Source organism: Diabrotica undecimpunctata, chromosome 6 (genome assembly GCF_040954645.1).
Source record: "Diabrotica undecimpunctata isolate CICGRU chromosome 6, icDiaUnde3, whole genome shotgun sequence".
Classification (NCBI taxonomy): domain Eukaryota; kingdom Metazoa; phylum Arthropoda; class Insecta; order Coleoptera; family Chrysomelidae; genus Diabrotica; species Diabrotica undecimpunctata.
Genome location: NC_092808.1, coordinates 59,113,589 through 59,136,842, shown reverse-complemented (window position 1 = coordinate 59,136,842; position 23,254 = coordinate 59,113,589). Strand labels below are relative to the sequence as shown.

Sequence of the window (23,254 nt, the reverse complement as noted above, 5' to 3'; positions counted from 1 at the left end):
TCCAGATTCTCGTCGGACAAGAGTTTGGAGACGACCCGGATGTGGAGAACGATTACGACATCTTCAAGAAGTGTATGCATACAGAGGTGGTACATTAATGGTATGGGGCGGAATCATGATTGATGGAAGAATTTACCTCATTTTCCCACGTGGCTTTCTCACAAGTCAGCAATATTTGGACACTATTCTTGAACCTGTTGTGCGTCCGTTTACTGCTGCTGTTGGAGAAAATTTTTACTTTAGGCATGATAACGCTCGACCACATGTTGCGCATATTGTAACAAACTGGATGGATAACCAGGGTATTGATGTATTGCCGTGGCCAGCAGAATCACCGGACTTGAATCCCATTGAGCATGTATGGGACATGCTCTAACGAAGAATTACTCCACATATGGGCAATATCTACAATGAGTTTCAATTATAAGAGCTTCTGAGAGAACAATGGACACAACTACCTCAAGCAGACATTAACAATGTTATTCGGAGCATGAACAGTAGATGTAGAGCTGTGATAAACCAACATGGTGGCCATACTTTATATTAAGTTTATATTTCGTATTTTTGTCATTTTATGGTGGTATGTAAAACATGGGTGATTTGCAATATATTGTTTTTGCTCCAATTTTCTGTTTTTTTTTGCAATTTATGGTTTTTGACATATTAAACAACAATTTAAACTACAAATTTTATATTACTTTTTTTAAGTTGATTACAGATAAACAAAATACGTCTATTTATAAAAATGTCCCTAGACTTTTGCGTTGTGTGTATTAACAAGAAAGTTAACAATTAAACAAATAACACTAGCTACTGAATAACGGTAACAGACATATTTTGTAATGCCGTTTAATATTTTCTACTTCATTAGGCATTCAATGGACAGCAAATCTGAATAAATCCACCCGACTAAATTACGATATGAATCAAATAAAAATTTATCGCTGTTGTTTATCGCGATATGGATAAACGCGTCACGACCTTTGTCGCGTTCTTGTACTTCGATTAAAATCGTTTTAAGCATTTCCTTTCATCGCGAATAAAATCAAACAAAATAGATATACCGTTTTATCATGTGTTATGGTTCTATCTCTTAGAGAAATAGAAAACAAAAAAACATTACCATTTTTACGTGTGAAATTATTAGACGTGTCAAAACGTTATCAATATGTCGTTCTCAACAACTGATATGAATTATTTGAAACAAAAAAAAACCTAACCTAACTGATGGATGAATTTTACTTTTTAAAACAATAACTTAATAACTCTAAGAATTTGTGGATAAATACTTTTATGTGCCAATAATAACAAATTTATATGGCATTCAAAAACAAATATGGTATGATATACAAACACCACTGTTATGTAACAAATACTTTGATTGACCTTTAATGTAGGGTTTGCGACGTTTTCCGACGGACACCTATTCTCCTTGACTGTGTTATCACAAACTATCCTCCAACAAACGTGTTAATCTGATTCTTTAAATCTGCTTTCTCCTTTCACAATGTTTTAAAACAGCACTCATTCGGATTCTTTTCACAAATCAAATCTCCGACTCGTTCAAAATAAGACCAGCAATCTTTAGGCCCAAGAATTTTTCTCCTCGACTTGGTGCCTCGTGCCAAGTCGAGGTTCCACGATTTTACTATCACCGAATTAACCACCCAAAAACACAACTTGTAATTGCTTTCTGCTTTCAACTGGGCTGCTTGTTGTGAATGGTCAAAACACAATCATCAGTACATAAAATTTGGGTTCAAATCTGTATATCCCAGTGCTGATGGTGTCTAGCAAAAATTAATCGATTCCTACAGTGTCTGGGTTGTAATTCGGGAACAATAGCCGGCCTTCTTGCCATTAGTCCTCTTTCATTGAGGCGTCTTCTAACCGTTCTCTGATTTACATTCGAACCTCCTCCAGACAGTATACTGTAGATAACACCATATCTTAATTATTATTCACTTAGTCAAAATGCACGTTTAAAAAGATAAATTACTGTTTAATTAAATGTTTTTAACTTATAAACAGCGACTACAGAAAACAACAACGTTAACGTGAAAACTCTCCAAAACAAGCATATATACCTAATCCCAATAAATATTTTAATTGAGACGCAATATGAAACAGTGTATAAAACTTAAAATGAATTTTTATTTTCGGAAATTTATAGAGTGGTAACTTTTTTTGCCGTTCAGTGTACATGAAGAATAACCAGAACTTTTATCAATGATATGACATTTATAAAACCGTTAAACTTAATTAATACTTTATATAAATAGACCTGTATTTAATTTGATTAGATTTTATAAATTGATCATTAAGTCGAGCAAGAAATCTACGGGAGCTATTCAATAAAACGTTCAAGAAACCGCCATCTCTAAAAACGAGAATAGCCCATGGCAGAACAAAAACGCAAGGAAACGTATATAACAGAATAGGGAACTAACACAGAGATGACAAAACGTTAACTTAAGGTGTGTAAATACCAGACGGACATTTAAGTCAGCTAGTTAGTGCAGGTATTCTACTCAATCCCGTTACATAAATAGCGGCCCTAACGGCAATCGTTCTTTAGCAAGGTTATTTTCTTGAGACCAAATAACAAACGATAACATTGAAATTGATAATTTAAGAATTAATTCAAATAAAAATACTTCATACACTAGAATTCTACTGAAAATATAATATATACTGAAAATATAATATAAATACTTATAGTATTTGACTACAAAAACCCAAAATATCCGTATATATTAATACTCATCTAGTCACTAAAGCCCTTTCCAAAAAAAAGCCCGTTCCAAAAAGATGCAAAAAAGTTTTGCATCTTACCACTTTTACCCTTCGGCTTCTCCGTAAAACGCTTCCTCGTAGAGGGGGAGACGAAAAAAATCGATTTATCAAAAATTTGTTGGCCGTAGAAAATGTAGCTGAGATAATTTTAAACAAAAATGTTTATAGAATTTTTGTGGAGAATGAACCGTTCTCTCAGAAACAGTGCTTGAAGCGACCGGTGATTTTAAATGTCAGTTACGCTCGCAAAATCAATTTTAATAAAATTTGTATCAACTCGATAGTAAACATTTGGATATCTTTTGATTAAAGTGTCCTAAAAATACAAATCAAAATACGTTTTAAAGGTGAAGAATGCTGATTTTGTACGCAATTTTTGTAATATAGTAATAGTCTCCCGTTTTATACCGCCTCGCGGCTTTGGGAGTATAGCAGGGTAGTCTGCTATATCTAGGGCCTACGGTATACAAGGAAGGTAACATGGCCAGTGCTACGCTTCAACCGCCTATTATTACCCCTGGTTTTACCCAAGGTACTCATTTTATTCAGGCTGAGTTTACCTGGGGCCTATAGACATTTTTAAAAATGTCTAGTTGTTCTTGCCGGCAGTAGGATTCGAACTCCGGACCACCGGCGTGCGAGGCAAGCATCCTACCGCTTACGCTACGCAGGCCCAATTTTTGTATTTTACCATAAATGTAGTTGGTTTTGATAAAGGTGTTACATAAATAAAAACGATTTTTAACATTTTTTACGACTCTCATGAAATCAATAAAATTTATCACTTTCATTAACATTTCGTAATGAAATCTTCATTTTTAGGGCCGAGAAAAAGCTCTTTAAAATTTATGACTTAAAAAATTTCTATTTTGTGTTTTGGAAATGAATATGTGGCATTTAAAATACGTCTAAAAAAAGCAGAATTTAAAATTTCACATTACAAACGATGACACGTCAAGAGAAAGGTCTTTACGAAAGCGATATTGTGTGAAATGTGTAGATGAAGTTGTGTAGTTTTGAAAAACCTACTTGTGTAAGTGAAGAGAGCAGTTTTAAGCGTTTCAGATAATCTATAATGTGAAAGTTTAAATTCAGCATTTTTAAGGCATATTTCAAATGCCTTACATTTATTACCAAAACTCAAAACCGAAATTACATGGTACAGGTTTTAAAGATTAGGATCTAGCAATGGAAATTCCATAGTAACTAGTCAATGAAAGTGATACATTTTATTGATCTGATGAGAATCTAAAAAATTGCAAAAATTACGCAATGTTTATTAATTTAACACCTTTAGAAAATACGCAAAATAAAATATACAATACACCTTTTTAACTACGCAATGCCGAAGAAGACGACAGTGACAATTACACGTCTGAAATTTATTCGCGGCGCATTCCCAGCTAACTTGTACAAGTTAAATATTATCCCCTCTGTGGTATATTCATGCGATAATAGATCACAATATGACATCAAACATATTCTTTTTAAGTGCGATAAACATAAATATGAAATATATCAGCTTTATTCAAAACTATCGGATCTTAAAATTCCGACTCCCATAAACATCACTCATTTACTTTCCTTAGACAGTGGAGAAATATATAAACTAATATGTAACTTTATTTTTAAATATTACAACTCTGTTACTAAAGGACTAGCTTTCAAGCCAAATCTCCAAACACACACACACATACACATACACACTCCTTTATTAAAACTGACTTTGCAGTTGCAGCTGCACTCTTCGCCTTTAAAACACATTTTGATTTTTGCCGATAGAACTCTGTGATCACAAGACTTCTACACAAGTTTTACCGTCGAGTGAATACAAATTTTATTTAAAACTGATTTTGGGCACGTAACTGACATTCGAAATCGCCGGTCGGTTCAAGCTTTGTTTCTGAGAGAACGGTTCATTCTACACAAAAAGTGCTAATAAACATTTTTGTTTAAAATTATCTGAGCTACATTTTTTTTGAAATATTTTTTTACGGTGTCCAGATTTTTGATAAACTAGTTTTTTCTACTCTCCCCCTTACGAGGGGAAGTTTTAGAGGAAAGCCGGGTGGTGAAAGTGGAAAACTTTTTTGAAATCCCAAAATTGACATTCTCAGCAATATTCAGTTTGTTCATATGATTTTTTGAGGATAAGTGGTATATTCGTCTCTGACGACTGGAGTACCGAATCGGCAGATGTAATTGTAACAGATTTCCAGGAGGATAATAAATCTAACTGAAATTGTAATTCCTCGGAAAATGTCCTATTCAAGACTTTGGCAACATTCGATAAAATTGAAAAACCTTCATTCTTGCCAAAAATATAATTTTTTTTGTAATTAATTGAGCATTATTTCCAGGGGCCCATTTAATTTTTGACTTTAAATTATCTACTAATTTTACTGAGTCACATAAATTTACCTCTTGTTTTTCAAATAAGGTAATTTTGGCAACTATTATTTTTTATAATTATTGTTATTGATTTATGGAAGTTGCTGTGCCAATTCCGAATTTTTTAATGTGAAAGCACTTAAACTATTTTATTCATGGGTATAGGGTTCAGTAAAAAGAGCTTTGTTAAACGAAGTTGTATAAATTTACCAATAGTTAAATTGTTTGTTTCGCCCAATTATTAACGGCAACTACATAAGGTTTTCTCACAATTTTCGTTTAAAATTCTAATCATCAAATTACTAAATACCGGACACATACATCTGTCTTTTCATCTACGATAATATACAAGAAATTGCGATCTAACTTCCGCTTAATTTTCGAAATACGTTTCACTTAGCATTTATTTTTCAGGGTTTGTTTTCTTAATATACACTCCTTCGCTAATGATTTATTCAAAGGGTTTTTAAAAAAGAACTAAAAACTATAGCGAATAACTGTATACAGAGGAATGTTGGATGCAATCATCATTTGGGATAAATCAAATTTAAATGTGCCTTCCTCCTTTTTTTGTTCTTTAAAATATTCTGCAGATAAATTTGAACTAACTTTGGACCACTACAATTTTTTGGTTATCTTCAGTTTTCCAGACAGGTTATATTAAAATGCTAAAACTATTACAAATCGTAATTAAAAGAGTTCTATTACATATGTTGCAAATACTGCTAATATTAGTTATGTATATTTTGAGGGAGACTATAAATAGAACTTACATGCCTGTGCAAGGATTGTTGTTAGAAAGGCGTGTACTTAACGCTCATTTATGTTGTTATATTGTCTGTTGGTCTTAAACTTAATATACGCCAATATACAATATTATAGCATAAATGAGCATTAAGTACAAGCCTTTCTCACAATCACACACAATCATCCTTTCTCCGGCATGTAAGTACTATTTATATTCTCTCTTAAACCAAACATGGGCGATGTTCGCACTATTTGCAACTAACAACTAACAATAATTATGATTTTAATACCGCTTTATAATTTAGTTATAAAATCATATGATATAAAAATTTAGTTATAAAAGGGATCAGAAAAAGAAAGAAAAAACAAAACTTTTTGTTTTGCTGCAAAACAAACCGATTTGCCGCACGCTTTAAAAAATGCTCGGTTTCCTTGAGAGAATTCTGAATATGGTCATACTTATGCACTTAACTTAAAAATCATTTTTCTAAACAGACATCTACAACTTTTAAAATGTGTGTTTTTTTACTTTTAGGCATACGCAACAAAATTAAAATTTTATACAGTAACTGATTGTAAAATATATAGGATAGGGTTTTTGAATATTGTGGAATATAGGAAAAAATTGGTAAAAAATGTAGAGATAATAGATCATCATCATTAGCCGTTTTGAGTCCTCTGCTGAACATAGTCATCCGGTAAATAATTCCATTGCATCCAATCTTGAGCACCCTGAATCAAGTTGTGCTGGATGCTTTTGATGTCGTCTCACCACTTTGTTGGAGGACGTCCTCGATTACGATAAGCATCGTATCTAGGTCTCTATTCTAAAATGTTTGACGGATACATATAATAGACAGTTTATAAAAAATTTTGGTTGAAATTTTAGTTTTCACAAATCTGGATGCACAAAGAATCTCGCATTCGCTTAAAATGGAGCCAAAACGCTCGAAGGCGGCTTGATAAGCAAAATTTGGAAACCATCATTTTATAATGCATTCAAGACAATGCATTCTCCCGTCCCCCCAGGTATAGTCGGCACGTAATTTCGTTGGAAAATTTATAGGAACAAGAGCGAGTAAGATACTAGTAAATTGGCAACAATGTTAGAGTGATCAGTACTTTAGAGAACAGTAGCGAAGATATCTAATTTTAAATGAAATAAAAATTTTTATTTTTATTCAATTTTATTTACCAAAAAGTTTCATTTTCTATAAAGTTTAACCCTTAACTACTGACGTGGATGTTTCAGGACGTAGACTCTGACATGCGGTATGTCATACCGTTGCCTATTCTCCTTTGTTTTTAATATGAATTTATCTTATATCACTGTATTTGTTTTTTATATCAACTACGAAATGATTCTTCACATTGCTGTAGCATAATATACTGCTACAAGTAAAATAAACTTTACTTTTTCAAGAATATTATGAATGCATGCATAATATTTAAAAAAATGGTGGACGTTACTACAAAATCGTTTATAAACTAAATTACAAGAAAAATTGATTACTTGTGACTAACAAATGGTAAAATAATGTTAAAAGAAACAGACTAATGATTTAAATTTAATGAGAAACTAAAATACAAAATTCTGACAATAACCAAAAATTACAATAAAATAACTAGTTATTTTGCGCGCAAGGTCCGCAATTTTTCTTTGTACACTGTAAGCACACTGGTTTTCCACAAGAAAAGCACACATAAAAAGTCTTTCGCTTTAATGCACTTGGGCATAAGTAACACGTCTTCTTTTTCTCTAGCCTTTCTTCAAAATCTGCTTCTTTTTGGCGTTTTTGTCCTAGTATTCGTTCAATACCACATAATAATTCTCTCGGGATTCTGGGATTTTCGAGTCTTCTTTGTAGATGAGGTAAAACTAATTGTTTCGCCAACTCCTTTGTGTAGTTTAGCCTTTCCATATTATCTTCTTGTAGTGATTGGTACACAACATGCGAATTAACAGCAGCTATATCAATGATGCGGTAAAAAATAGTAAGTGGCCATCGGCGAGAACGACGTTTTACAGAATATTTGGCACACTTGGCATCTAAAGTATCGACACCTCCTTTTGTACGATTATAATGAGCTTATAATTTCTGGTTTTCTAGTAATCTGATCCGTGCCTATTGAATGGTGCATCGAAGAAATAAGTAAAACAGCCCTCGATTTTTTTGGCACATGGGAAATTAGGTATAAACTTTTCGTAAATCCGTAAGTAGTTGAATTTACTTGCCTACATCGGTGTGGCTGGAATTCCGGAGGGATTTCCCGTTTATTTTTCTTGAGGGTTCCCACATACGTTAACTTCTTTACTTCTAACTGCTTTACTAATTCTATAGAACTAAACCAATTATCAGCTGTGATATTACGGTTAGTTCCATAAATAGGTTTAGCAAGCCGAAGAACAGATTGAGTTGGTTTATTCATCTTCTTTTCTTCCTCAGATAACCCAGTTCCGTCAGTGTCCTTGCCTCCATATATATAGGCATTGTATAAGTAACTTGTTCGTGCATCAGTCAGGCACATTATTTTAATGCCATATTTCACAGGCTTATTAGGCATATACATTTTAAACCTACACCTTCCCCTAAAGCCGACCAACATTTGATCAATACAAACACATGTGCCTACGGAATACAGTTTTTGACAATTTGATATGAATATATTAAATATATTACTAATGGCTGCTGTTGGATCTATCTTTTTTCTTTCTTCTCTATCCAGAGGGTTATCAAAACGTAAACATTTTAGAAATATTGCAAATCTTTCTTTTGACATAACACATCTGAATATATCTCTACCAGTACCATCTGTAGCAAATATAGAATTTATATCTTCGTCATTGGATTTGAAAGCTGATGAGTATAAAAGCAATCCCAAAAAGGCTCTTAGTTCTATTTCATCAATTTCATTTAGTTCTGGTCTATTCATTCTTTTATAGTTTTCACGAATTGCACGTAATTTATTATTTGTCCATTTACGTATTTCTTGTATTATATCCTCAGAAATAAGAAAATTTAAAAAATATGATGAAGTTTCGTTTCTTACATCTCTGGACCGCACAGCTGGTACTTTTGTTACAAGGTTGTGTAACGGAGTTCTTACATTTTTTGAGGGTGCTGTAGTAGACCACTTAAAACGATTTTTGCCATAAAAATATGACTTACCATTATCATTTAAATGATATTCGTCTTCAGAACTTTCCGACTGCTCACTTCCGGTGTCGTGTGAACTTTCAATACATACTTCTTCGCTTACATCCTCAACATCACTATCACTAAAATATTCTAAATCACTAGGTACTTCGTCAGCCCATTGAGATAAAACAGCCTCAAAATCATCATCTGAAAGCTTTACAGTTTTGCGGCTAAATTTAGAACAACTGGATGAACTTGCTGCCATACTAACAGCAAAAGAATACACTACACTGCTTTTAACTATAGAAACGTAAATACTGACATGCGTCAAAAACTTGATACCGCAAGAAAACTTTATGTCAACGTAGCTCAAAGACTAAACGTGTACTAAAACTGCAGCAGTTGAGAGCAGGTACAAATAAACCAAACTTGAAGGTACACAGATGGTGTTCTAAGAATCTTTTATAAAACACGTTTTACAACAAAATATATTTTCGGCTCGGTATGGCATACCGCATGTCAGTGGTTAAGGGTTAAATAAAAAATATCGGTGTTGTTAACTTCTGTGATATATCTAGTGATAACACTAATCGACTCGACTGAACAGAACTTATTGTAAAATAATAATACCTATAAAAAATTGTTAATAAAAGTAAGTATCACATACAATTAAACAATTTTTTTATGTACAAGTATTTTATAACTTAGTTATTGTAATCAGGAAAAAATAGAGAATTCATTTTTTAAATTATATACAGGGTATTCTAGTAAAGAACCACAACTTTGGTTTGACACTGTGTGAGAGAAGACTTAGTACCGCAATAATTTAAAAATGGGTAAAAGGTCTAAAACTTCTATAAACATCTTTTTTTTAAATCTAGCAGGTATTTTATAATAACCTAACCTGTACTTTGACTATTTTAAATTAAATACTTTGTAAGTTTTTGTTCTATCATCAAGTGTATATATATATATATATATATATATATATATATATATATATATATATAAGCAAAACGGGAATATCTACAATTACAATAAAAATAAAGGTTTACTCATCTACTCAGAATCACTGTTATCACTGGTATCTTCTAAATTTATAGTTAATTTGGTTAATGCTGGTAAATATTTAACAGTCATGTTCCACTGCGATTACATGTTTGATTACATTTTTCCAGTTTGTTGCTGTGATCTTTGTGACTTCTCTTCTAATTAACTGGAGAACAGTAGACGAAAATTTAGGAGCCACGTTTCTTCTTCTTATATTTCCTTCAAGCTTAGTCCATATTAACTCTAATGGGTTCAATGTACAATAGTAAGAAGGAAGTCTAAGCACGGTATGTCCATTACTGTGAGTACAGTTACCAACAACATATTCCTTCTGGTACTGTCTACTATAAACAACCACCAACATTTGCTTTTTACTATATGATACCTCAAAATACAAATCTTTCTTAAATAAAAATTCTTGAATTTGTAATGTTTCAAGTAATATTTGGAATTTTCTCATTAATCTTGAATAATATGATGCGTTGTTCATAACAATCATACTAAATTTAGGTAATCTCGGAAGAAGAGATTTTTCAAACCATGATTCAAAAATTAATTTTTCCATATCCTCATGATAATCTAGAGACACGTCTTTAATTTTTTTTTGCAGATATTAACAATACATCGTCGATGCATCCATTTTCTACACCGCAGTGTAAAATTATAATTCTGTCCTTTATTGGGAGCTACTGAATTAGAACACTTTTGTATATTCGTCCAACTTTTTTTCACGGTGTCATGAGTATCATACCAGGCCTCATCCAAATAAACAATATTTTGTTTAAAAATAAAGTTTGAAATAAAACAAAATATTATATTTACCTACCCAAGTGTAAACCACTGTTCGGTCAAAACGAATGATCAACAATTCGATGATAACTTCAACTGGGTGACTGCCCATATTTTCAAACATAATAATAGGCACATCTGAATGTAAATATGGATGAGAGTATTAAAACTTTGTATTATTATACATCTGTCATTGATAATTTTGTAGTTAATAACTACTTCTGTTAGAGTACCTACTTTTATTTTAATTTTTATTGCCTGCTTTTATTACAGATAAATATATTTTTACACAGTCTCACCGAAATACGAGGGGACTATAAATCAAGAACAACCTCGAAAATCAGTGAATAAAAGTATTCATTTTTCACATATCTCTATTTTTCAAATATATATACATGAGAAATGACTTTCATTGCAGAAAGCAAGATAAAATCAGCTATAAAATCTTCTGTATTCTCACTTCAGGGATGAAATCTAAAAATTAGAAGATCACTTGAACGAGTGAAATCATATCCAGGTCAATTATATTGAATAATACAATCCGAAACTACAAAGTTTACTTTTTTGGTTGTATATTAAAATACGAATAGATTTCACACTTTAAAATGTATACGATATACCTACTGTCTACCCTAAATGTCCCAAAGGTACTGCCACTGATTTTAAATTGATACAATGAAATCGATAGAAATATAGGATTAAATACTAGATGTTAATGGTACTTTATACTGTTAAATAATAAATTATAGACTAAAATAAAAGAATATGTATGTTGTTAATTACCACTAAAATTCTTACAATAAATCTGATAAGTCAACACCACTTGTTGATTTCATGCTCGCAATAAAAACATTACAATTTATTAAACAGAATATAAATTCGATATCGGGAAACGGTTTGATAACTTATCAAAGAAGTTGTTGCTTCAGTCTGTCAGCAGCTGTGTTCTCAATAACTGGTAAGATTATTTTCTTAATATTTATAATGTTTTGTAGTTGGACTATATTTTATTCGAATTATAGTGATTTTTATAAAAGTTCGAATACGACAGTTCAAATTTTGTAAAATAACAACATTTACGTTAATAGATAGTTATTGTGCATAGATAATTTATTATTTAAACATAAATAATGGCTGCTCAAGCATTTAAGGCAATATGTTAAATTAGTATATTTATACCATATCAATATTTATCTAGTTTGACAAGCTGATCATGTTTGTACGACCGGTTGTTTGTAAAATAAAAAAGTTAACTGACAAATACTTACCAAATTAATTAATAATTTAATTAATTGACTAATTATTAACACTTTTATACTAGATCTGCTCATAGATGTAATATGTATATATAAAATCGGTTTAGAACGTCTTTCGACGTTTTCCGACGCCCAATTTCCATTCATGTTCGTTATTCCATTGTACTTCTCTGTTCTTTGGAGCTCCTTGATTTTCTTACTCCTTCTATCCACGTTTTTTTTTAGCCTTCTTCTCCTCTGTCTTACTGTAGGTATCCATACTAATAATCTCCCTTTTCAAAGTCCTTAGCGTTCGCCATATTACATTTATTTTCATAGCTTCTAACTGTCTTCGGTTTCTCTTTGTTAATCGCCATGTTTCTCACTGTATAACAGCACACTTGTTACCAGAGTTTCATAGATATGAAACTCTCTCTTTTCTGTTATATTCTGGTTTCGGAGAATTCCGTTAATAGTCCAGGTTGTGAAGTCGCTCCCGTAGGAAAGAGGTTTCCGATTTGGTTTCTTTGCGGATTCTTTTTTAAAAAGTACCCCTTTAAACAAATCTGAAGGATGCCGATCGAAATTTTTGGGCAGCATTTGTTTAAACAATTGTTTTCAACCAAAATCCTGAATACTAAAATCTTGGTTTATTTTACTAAGTAGTTTTTTCTTGATTCTTGTAATTTTAGATTTAATTGCTCTTTCGTTCAACATGGGATATATTTCAGTTAGCATATGTCCCTACCCGTGCATATCCTGTGTGTATTCTAGGGCCAGTTCTACTGGGATGGAAGAACCGTGAACGTCTTCTAAGAATGCTAGTAATTGGGTGTAATTTAGTATATATGGTGGTGATGCATCCTGGATAAATTGTTTGACTGGTTGTAATAACGACTCAATATTAGTAGTTTCTGAAGTGGATTTGTCTAATTTGATAATTTTTTTCTTTTTTCTTTTGATTTGCACTGGTTTTGTTTTCGTGATTTCTGTTGGTATAGTTTCTGTAGGAGTGGAGCAAGTTGGGGATGACACTTCCGAGTAAGATCGCGTTTATTTTTATTATCGGTATCAGTGCTGACTTGAGCATCTATTTCTTTTCGAGATTCATAATGTGTAATTTGATTTTGTTCGGAGCTAGTGGATGGTATTTGTGAAAGAAAATTTTCCTCTGGTTGGGGCTTTTGAGTTTTTTGTGGATAAGAGGGATTTGAGGTACAGTCCGAGAAAACGTGACCAGCTTGGTGGCATTTGTAACAAGTTAGTTTATCGCAAAGAAAAATTTGGTACAAAATATTTTCAAAATAATTAGGACGGAGTCGGCTACAGTAAAAATGTCTGTAGGTGCAAAGTAAACTTGTCTTCGAAAACTAAGTACATGACTGTATTGCGGGTCTTGTATTCAAGCTCTAAAGAACAAAATCAGAAACATTAATTTAAAACCAAGATTGATTAAAGACTGTTCGATTATGCCATGGGGTATATATGGATATACGTTGGATAAAACTAATATATTAGCGGGTTTAATTAGTTTACCTGCTTTGATTGTATGTTCTCCAATTTTAATTTCACCATGTTGACTTAGAAAATCATCTACGACTTGTATGCTTGAAAGGTAGATGCATATTCTTCCGTTTGACATTTTGGATGAGAACAGTACATTTTTTGGATGAAATATAGTTCCTACTGCAATGGTGTACTCTTCTGTTCTTATTTTATCTACTGCCGGTAAAATTATGGCCTGGTTTTTTGTTGGACATTTTGTTAATGGTTGTTGCTTAGTGATGGTAGAATAAGTAATGTTTTGCTGATCGGGATTAATTGATGGACCCCTGTAGTCAGAAGTACCACCTGTCATTTTGTCAAATTTAATCTTCTATCTTTTTTAAAATTTAAATTGAACTTTCATTTCAATAATTTTAATTTGGGTAGGTCCGACTGTTTATTTAAAAGTAAATAGTCAATCTAGCAATTAGCAAGATAATGAGTTGAAACTAGTTTTTTAAATAATTAATAAATAAGAAATATAAATAACGTTCTTCGTATGTATATAACAACAATGTTTGTAATCAAACAACTGCCAATTTGGAAACTGTACTTACAGCTATTAACAGACTACTGTACACTGCTTCTATATATTTCGGTTTATTATTTAAATTTACACTGTTTCTTCTCAAAAACTGTAAAAGTTGTGGGGCTCAAAGTATTTCGACTTGTCTACCTCGAATCACTCGTTAGTCTCTCACTACTGCGTATTCCCAACAAATACTTGACAATTCTTAAAATTTTGTAATTAACATATTAACATATAGATGTTTGTGAAACTAAATAATACTTTTACTAAGTGTTATGATTAATCAATCTTCTGTACAATTATTTTATGTAATAAATATTATTAGACTTTTTAATCAAATGATACATTTTGAACTTTTCTTCAATTGTGTACTAACCTATTGTGTACTATTATTTTCAGATTCAATTTATGAAAAAAATCAATTATAATAAACTATAAATAATTCATCATCATCATCATGGCTTATTCACTCCTGGCGGAGTGTTTGCCGCCCTTTTGGGCTCTCTGATTCATTTATTGCGGAGAATCAGTCCGCTGTTGTTTTTTTTTTATTATTGTAGCAGCGTCTGTGACTTGACCCTGTCTACAATTTTCCTCCATTCTTTTCGGTCCTTACAGCGCTCCTTCCAATTGTAGATTCTCAGCTTCTTTATGTCTCCTAAGACTTGATCTCTCCATCTTGTTTTGGGTCTCCCCTTTGGTCTCTTTGTTGTTGGTCTCCTTCCAGTTATTCGCTTTTAGCGTAGAGTCTGGGTTAGCTCTTTCTGTGTGTCCCAGCCACCTGAGCCTTTGCGTCTTCACGAACTTGATTATGTCTTCACCCTCGATGACTTCTTTAATTTCTTTATTGGTTAATCTTCTAAATTCACCTACACTTATCCTCACCGGTCCCATTGTTTCGTCGAATTATCTTTCTATCTAAGATTACCAACCTCATTTCATCTTTTTGTGTTAGGCACATCGTCTCTGCACCATAGGTGATCACTGGCCCGATTGCAGTCTTGTAAATTTTTAATTTGGTTTTCTTTAATGTTTATGCACCAAGCTTAATTTCTTTCTCTATGTTCGTATTCTCTCTTGAACACTTGAGGTATTTCGTTTTGCTTTGGTTAATTACTAGCCCTCTCTTCTTTGCTTCTTTATCTAGTATTAATATTATGTTCTGCATGGTTTTTAAATCTCTAGTATCCAGTGCAATATCGTCTGCATACGCTATCAGTTGGGCTGAAGATTCGATAATCGTTCCCATAATTTTGGCTGCTCTTACTGCCCCCTCTATGGCAGTATCTTAACAACAGCAGAGGAGACGATAGGACTAAGGGAAGACAATAAAAGAAAGGATTGGTACAATGAAGAATGCGAGCAAGCTAGTAAAGACAAGGACAAAGCAAGACACAGGTGGGTGGTCACAGGGAAACAAGAAGATCTCCTATACTATAAAGAGAAGAAGAAAGAGTCAGACAAATGTTGCAAAACAAAAAAGAAGAAATGAATCAAAGAATTACTACAGGAACTCGAAGCCAATAGTAATGACAATGCAAGACTATACAAATACATAAAATCACAGAGAAAAAAAGAGATACCGGCAAATATTGGAAAAATAGAATGGGAAACACACTATAATGAACTGTTTAAAAAGAAAGACGATGCTGAAAAATCAGAAAATGAAGAACAAACAGAAAATAGGAATAGAGAACAATCAGAGCCTCCCTCATACAGCGAAGTATTGGCGACCATAAACAGATTAAGCACACGGAAAGCAGCAGGACCAGACGACATTATAAATGAGTTCTTTAAGAAAGGGGGAGAGGAACTAGCCCACAGAATCCACAACCTAATAGAACGAATATGGGAAGAAGAACGCATGCCGAACGACTGGAATTGTGGTCTGATAACACCAATCCCTAAAAAAGGCGACAAGACGAAATGCACTAACTACAGGGGAATCACGTTATTAAATACAATGTAGAAAATATTAACTAATTTGATCAGACAAAGAATAGAAAAAGAAACTAGAACAAAAATAGGTGAATACCAACATGGATTCAGAAAAGGTAAGTCAACAATAGATGCAATACACATTGTAACGCAAATTGTCGAAAAAAGTTACGAGCACGGAATAGATCTACATATACTGTTTATTGACTACAAGCAAGCTTTTGACAGTGTTATAAGGGAGAAGCTAATTAAGGATATGAATCAATTAGGCATCCAAGAAAAACTAATAAGTCTCACGAAAATGACGATGAAGGAATCCAAGGCACGAATCTTAACAAGGGAAGGCCCGCCAGATGAAGTACAAATGGAGGTAGGTGTCAGACAGGGAGACTCCCTGTCAACAATATAAATAATTAAATACTTAATATTTTAGTTATTTAAAAAATGTTAATAATAAATTATATAATTTTAATAAATATCAAGAAAGAATTACATAATATAGTTTTACTTACAATTAATCATTATTATTATTATTAAGCCTAAGAAAGAATTACATAATATAGTTTTACTAACAATTAATCATTATTATTATTATTAAGCCTTCTGCGTTCAAAGTTGAACATAGGCCTCCCCTAATTTCTTCCAGTTCTGTCGGTCTTGAGCGTTCTGCAGCCAATTCCCAGTCATTCTTTTGACGTCGTTTGTCGACCGTGTAGTTAATCTACCCCTGCTTTCTCTGCTTCTCTGATCGTAGTCTCCACACTGTATTTTCTTTGGTCCACCACCCCTCATTTATTCTGGTCATTCAGTTTCACTTCAGCCTTACTATGTGCTCCATAACATCTGTGACGTCTGTATTTCTTCTCTTCTTCGTTTTTAACCATGTCTCCGAGAGTCAGTCCAAGGAGCATGATTTCCATTCTTCTTTGGACTACTCTGAGTTCGGTTGCTGTAGTCTGGGTGAAGTATGTCAGGAAGTAAGTCATGACTGGAAACACATATTAGTGGAACGTCTTATTTTTCAAATAATTTGCATTTTTCTTTTAAAGATGCCTGATAGAGCTTCTTATGCGGCATATGCTAAAGTGATTCTTCTTTGTAGTTCAGCAGTTTGATTGTCCCTGGCAAATTGGATTTCATGACCCAAGTCCTAATATCTAGTATATTTATAAACTAATCCTATTTCGTTGCAGCGCTCTTTTGGATTTTCGCTAGGTACCAAATTTGTCATATATTGTGTCTTTTCAAAATTTATGTTCAAACCAACTTCATTGCAGGCGGCATCTAACTCAGTAAGCCTAGTTCAAATCTCTTTTAAGTGATCTTTTATTGAAATAATATCACCAGCAAATCGTAGGTGTAGACTTACGGTCATGGTTGCATTGCAACTTTCCTCCAACGATCCAACGATACAAATAAATATATATTCAATAGATAAATATTTTGAATCGATTTCGTAAAAAAAAGAAAATACCAGTACTACACTTATTACATTGTGATGATTGGCGTATTTAATTAGCATATTGGCAATAATTAATTTAATAAATAAATAAATTGTTAAAAAAACTGTGTCAAGTACTTATTTGTTGAGAATTTTTCGACGTGTACGTACAATATGTACCTATAAGTGCGACTGAGACGCACCATATAGTGCGGCGCGCCGCAGCGGCTTAAAAATCGAGTGAGCGCGCATAATTAACAATTAAAGAACAACGGTCTAAATTGAAATAAGCCCTGAGTACACTTTGAAATTTTAAAACTGAATCATTAAATTTCAATTTAGGCACTTGGCAACCTTGGCAATGCATTTTTCAGATTTTAAATCGTATCACTTGAAAACTATCAAATTTAGAGAAAAATGACAACAGACCTTTTTTTGTTTAAATTTTTTTTTTATTTAATAAAACTCCAACAGGAATCTTATGATTATTGCTATCTGATCATTTACTCTGATCAATAAGCAAGTTAGTTCTATATACAAATAATACGAAACACTTATCTAAGGTTATATTCAGCAATATTCCTTAGGCTCTAACACATTATAGTACTACTAGCTAACGTGTACACTTTAGCCGCACTTTGCTCTGCTTTTTCACTTTCACTCACTTATAGCACTAACTCAAACGGCTTCGTTCTCTTAAGTCTTCTTATCTGGTTGGCGTTGTCTAGGAGTTTGATGGCCTCGAAATTCACGTGGTTGGAGAACCTTTGTTCATGACTCTCGGCAAACTTACTTATTGTCTGGATCCATCTGGAGGTCTCGATGAAGATAACAGTTTCTGAAGTACCATGGAGCGTTAACGATGTTCCTTAATAATTTATTCTGATATCGTTGTATAATTTGGATGTTACTTTCTCTTGTACAGCCCCATAGCTGTATCCCATATGTGTATATCGGTTTAAGGACTTGCTTATACAATAACAATTTGTTATAAGTAGACAGAGTGGATTTTTTTCCATCAAACAGTACATCTTTCTGAACTTAAATTCTAATTTCTCTTTTTTTTTCTTAATATGTGCTTTCCAACGTAGCTTGGAATCTAATGTCATACCCAAATATTTTGCAGTATTTGCATAAGGTATTTGGTTTCTATTTATACTAACTGGGATATGTTGTTCTCTTTTGTTAGTAAAATTGACATAAACAGATTTTGTTTTATGTAACAATAACGTAACAGTAACGGTCGAATCCATCAATTAGATTTTGTTTTATTCAATTTGATACGCCATCGCCTAGTCCAGATGTTAATTTGTTTAACAGAGTTCTGTAGCATGGTTGCTGCATCCTCGTGGTATTGTCCGACTGCTAAAATGCATGTGTTGTTTGCAAATGTCGCAATTGTGTTAGGTTCTAATGATGGAATATCGCTGGTATAGAGCAGGTATAGCACTGGCCCCAGGACACTTCCTTTTTATTTAAAATGATCCAAAAAAAATCTAAATAAATGTTTTCCGAAGCAAAAGAAACTCATTTTTGGCATTTGTTAAAAAAAATTTTCTCTAGCACCCTTCATATTTGTTTAATTTGAATCCTTGTCGATTGAATATTGTTCCTAGATATTTGTACATGAGCGTACAAATATTATAATAATAATCGATTAAAAAAATTATTTGGTAATTGAGGCACTTTCTTCATATTGGTAGTGCTTTTTTTTAATAACTATACTTTCTAAAATAAGTAAGTTTTTTATCATAATTATGTGTTTACTGGTAGTTTACTTTTATTTATACTACTAACCTAACCTAACGTGCACATAAAAAAAATGTGATGAAAAGTTCTAGGCCTCTATATTCGTTGCTAATACATAGTAGGCAATGCTGTGCGTATGCATACTACTACCAGTGTGACTCAGTTCCAATAGCAAAATGCAGAAAATAAATTTATTTAATTTTATAATAAATTTATTTAAATGGGTGGATGTTATATTATTTACCTAAATATAACCATAAAGTGGTTAGTAATTATTTTTCATGACCTCGTTAATGATACATGCTGAAAAGGTTCCTTGACAAAACCGTGCATTTTGTAGGACATATATATTTTCGGTTAATTTAGATAATTATCTTGAGAATTTTCGAACAGGAAATTTTTGGGCATCTCATCAAAACGAATCTATTTATGAAAATTCAGCTGGATAGTAATTATTTTCACATTAGGTATTTTTACTACAAGTTTGGAAAGTAGGATCAGGATAGCATACCACGCCATTTGTAGGACAATGTGGGTGTTCTTCTTCTTTATGTGCCGTCTTCTACCGAAGGTTGGCGACCATCAAACGATAGGTTTCTCTGTTTTGTGCCGCATGTATTATGTTCGCAGCTTCTGGTATTTGAAACCATTCTCTCAAGTTTCTCAGCCAGGATTTCTTCTTTCTGCCCAAACCTCTTCTACCTTCAATTTTGCCTTCCACGATAAGCTGTAGCAGACTGTACTTATCATTACGGAACACATGGCCCCGTTATGACGCTTTCCTCCTTTTAACAGTTGTTAACAATTCCACCTCTTTACCCATTCGTCTTAATACCTCTGTGTCGGTCACTCTGTCTGTCCAAGGTATTCTTAGTATGCTTAGTCGGTATCTTAGTCGATACAGCCACATTTCTAGAGCCGCTAACTTCTTTATAGTTGCTGCTGTTAACGTCCACCCTTCAACTCCGTAAAGTAGCGTAGAGAGTACGTAGCATTTCGTGGCGCGCCATCGGAGGTTAACGCTTAGGTAGCGGTTGCTTAAGAGCTTTCTCATTTTGATGAATTTTGATCTTGCTATTTCAATTTGGATCTTAATTTCTGGGTGTTAAATTATATAAATATTAACTAACCAACAACAGAAAAAACTCGGAGGTTAGTAATTATTTTTCATGACCTTGTATTTTGTAGGACAAATATTTTTTCGGCTAATTTGGGTAAATATCTTGAGAATTAACAAAAAAACCCATTAGTAATAAATTTTTGAGAGTCGTAAACTCAACATATTTCATCCCTGCTACCCCTGTTAGTTATCACAAACGCATATTGTTATAAGAGCAATAGTTGGGCGTCTTGTAAAAATTAAACTACTCACGAAAAATTAGCTTGTAAATAGGACCGGGAACCCGTACTATAGCTGGTAAAGATGTTTCTCTTTTTTTTTATCTATATATACGTCAAAATCTAGGCAATATCCCGAACTAGATTCGCGGATTTTATCACTTTTTGCCAAATCTTGCCCTTTTTGACTTGTTGAATTGGACATAACTGAGGTGTTCGCGAAAATTCATCAATGATTCGTCGATAGACAACTTGTTAGTCGGTCTATATATTGTTATCTTTTTAAAAACTTATTATTAAATGAATTTTAAGTAATTTTATTTATAATAATTATTTTATTATCACATTTACATAAATAAAGTTGCTGTTAATATTAATTTTTTATGCATAAAATGATTACGTATTCTATAGATTACTCATAAATATATATGTAGATCTCCATTTCCGGTCATGGAGTGCATTTAAAGATTTAAAAAAATATGATCACTTTTTTGCTCTAGTTACTGTTACAGATACTTTAATCCTCAATATATAAGTATAACCACAACATCACTTTTTAGGTATTTGTCTTCTCCAGAGTGGATTAAAAATATTTTATTTTATCACATTTGATACATACATACTCAAATACTTAGGTAACAAAGGTTTTATTAAAGTTGGAAGAAAAATGGAATTTTAAAAAAGAGAATTGGCTACCCGTTTCGCTGTTTACAAACTTTTACAGCATCTTTAGGCTCTCAAGAAACTAAGGCTAAAATACATGGTATATATAAATGAGTGTGTCTATGCCAAATCAAACAATTATTTGCGTAGTAGAGAGTCAGTAAATAATGACAACAAACAGATAAAATAAAATAGAAGTGAAATAGAAGATATTATGGACCAGCTTTGCTCTGATGTTAACTGTGTGATTCATTTTTAATAAAATAGTATAAGATAAATGAATGAAAATACTTACATATTAGTACAATTCTTATCCATACATGCAGTGTAAGGTAATAAATGTCATATTTGTTATAAATTTTTGTAAGTTGTTCTAGCATAACCTTTGCCTTCTAGCTACTTACGGGACAAAAACATACAAACACAAACACATTATTATATATGAATGTACGTCGTTACCCCTTATTTGGCATTTAACACTGTTAGACCAATGTTAATGTGAAATTATATCATGTGAGTTTGTATGTTTGTGTATGTTTTTACCTCTTAAGTGGCTAAAAGGCAGAGGTTATGCTAAAACTTACAAAAATCTATAACAACTATAACCTTACACTGGATGTATCGATAAGAATTGTACTGATATGTAGGTATTCTCATTCATTTATTTTATACTATTTTAATAACACACAATTTAAAACACACATACATACTTCTATTTTATTTTATCTGTTGTCATTATTGACTGACTATTGATTACGTCCTCTGTATTAGCCAAATAATTGTTTGTTTGTTTTAACATATACACATTCGTTTATACACACTATGTATGTTAGCCTTAGTTTCTTGAGGGCCTGAAGTTGCTGTAAACAGCGAATCCGGTAGCCCACTCTTTTTTCAACTTTAAAACCTATTACAGAATGTGAATACAAGACTTTTTTCCTTTCATGAATATGTGCAAACCTTTTATCAGTTGTATTTCTTTTTGGATTTTCGCGTTCAGTTCTTTCAGTTCTTAGAAGTGTTGTTAGTCTATGCATTATTTTATTTTTTATAGTCAGGATGTGATCTTCTTTGTCTTGAAGTTTTTTAAATCTATGTGGTTTCTTTTGTCGAAACTGTTTCAATGTGTTATAAAATGGCTTATGATTACTTAGATAATTTTCATTGATCATGTGTTGAATTCTATACAGGTTTTGTCTTTTATAGTTTTAATTAGTAGTTGTTTATTGGATTTAATTAAAATTATTTAGTAAATTTTAATTATTGGACTTTATTTCTATCAATTTTACATACTTGGTAGTTAGTATATAACATGGATTTAAATACTTTTTGTAATTTTTGAAGTTATGTGCATACTTGATTTGCTGTAGTAATAATAATGTTTCTGAATTGGATCCATTTATTTTCTATTCATGGAATTAGGTTTTTATTTATTTTAAATTGCCCTTTTAATTGTTAGTTTTGCTTTTTTTTATTTCTGTTTCCTTAAGCCTCTAGATTTTTATTTTTTCTGTGCTTATATTCTTTCTTTTTTCCTTCATTGTGAATAATGCATATCATTAATTTTTAACCATTGAACAAACCTTCAGAAACAGTAAGTGCAATGGGTAACAATATAACTACCTCCAAAAAATGGAAGTCAGTGTGTAACAAGGTCTAGGTTTTCACAAACTTCAATAAAACTCACAACTTTCTTTGGGGGCTAATTGTTAGACATCCCGCGTCGTCTAGCTTAGTCTCTCAGGTTTGAGAACGTCTTATATTAGAAGTAACTCTAAACAATAGGTTTGGCTGGAACAAATAAACCAAGACAATAAATAATCATATTTAATATATATAAAAAATATAAAAATTTCAATTTTAATATTAATTAAAATCAGACAAAACAAATCTGGCCTAGCTT

The 23,254-nt window shown here is 32.3% G+C and overlaps 1 protein-coding gene across 2 annotated transcripts in view; it reads left to right on the top strand.

Annotated features, from left to right (window-relative positions):
• Positions 1-23,254, top strand: part of Ntan1 (N-terminal amidohydrolase 1) — a 245,208-nt gene that overhangs the window by 109,898 nt on the left and 112,056 nt on the right. The window contains exon 1 of one of the 2 annotated variants that reach the window (XM_072534733.1): positions 11,743-11,871. The exons of the other annotated variant lie outside the window; for it this stretch is intronic. The gene's annotated coding sequence lies outside the window, so the exon portion shown is untranslated. Of the gene's footprint in view, positions 1-11,742; positions 11,872-23,254 lie in introns of those variants that run through there. 2 annotated transcript variants of the gene reach the window in all.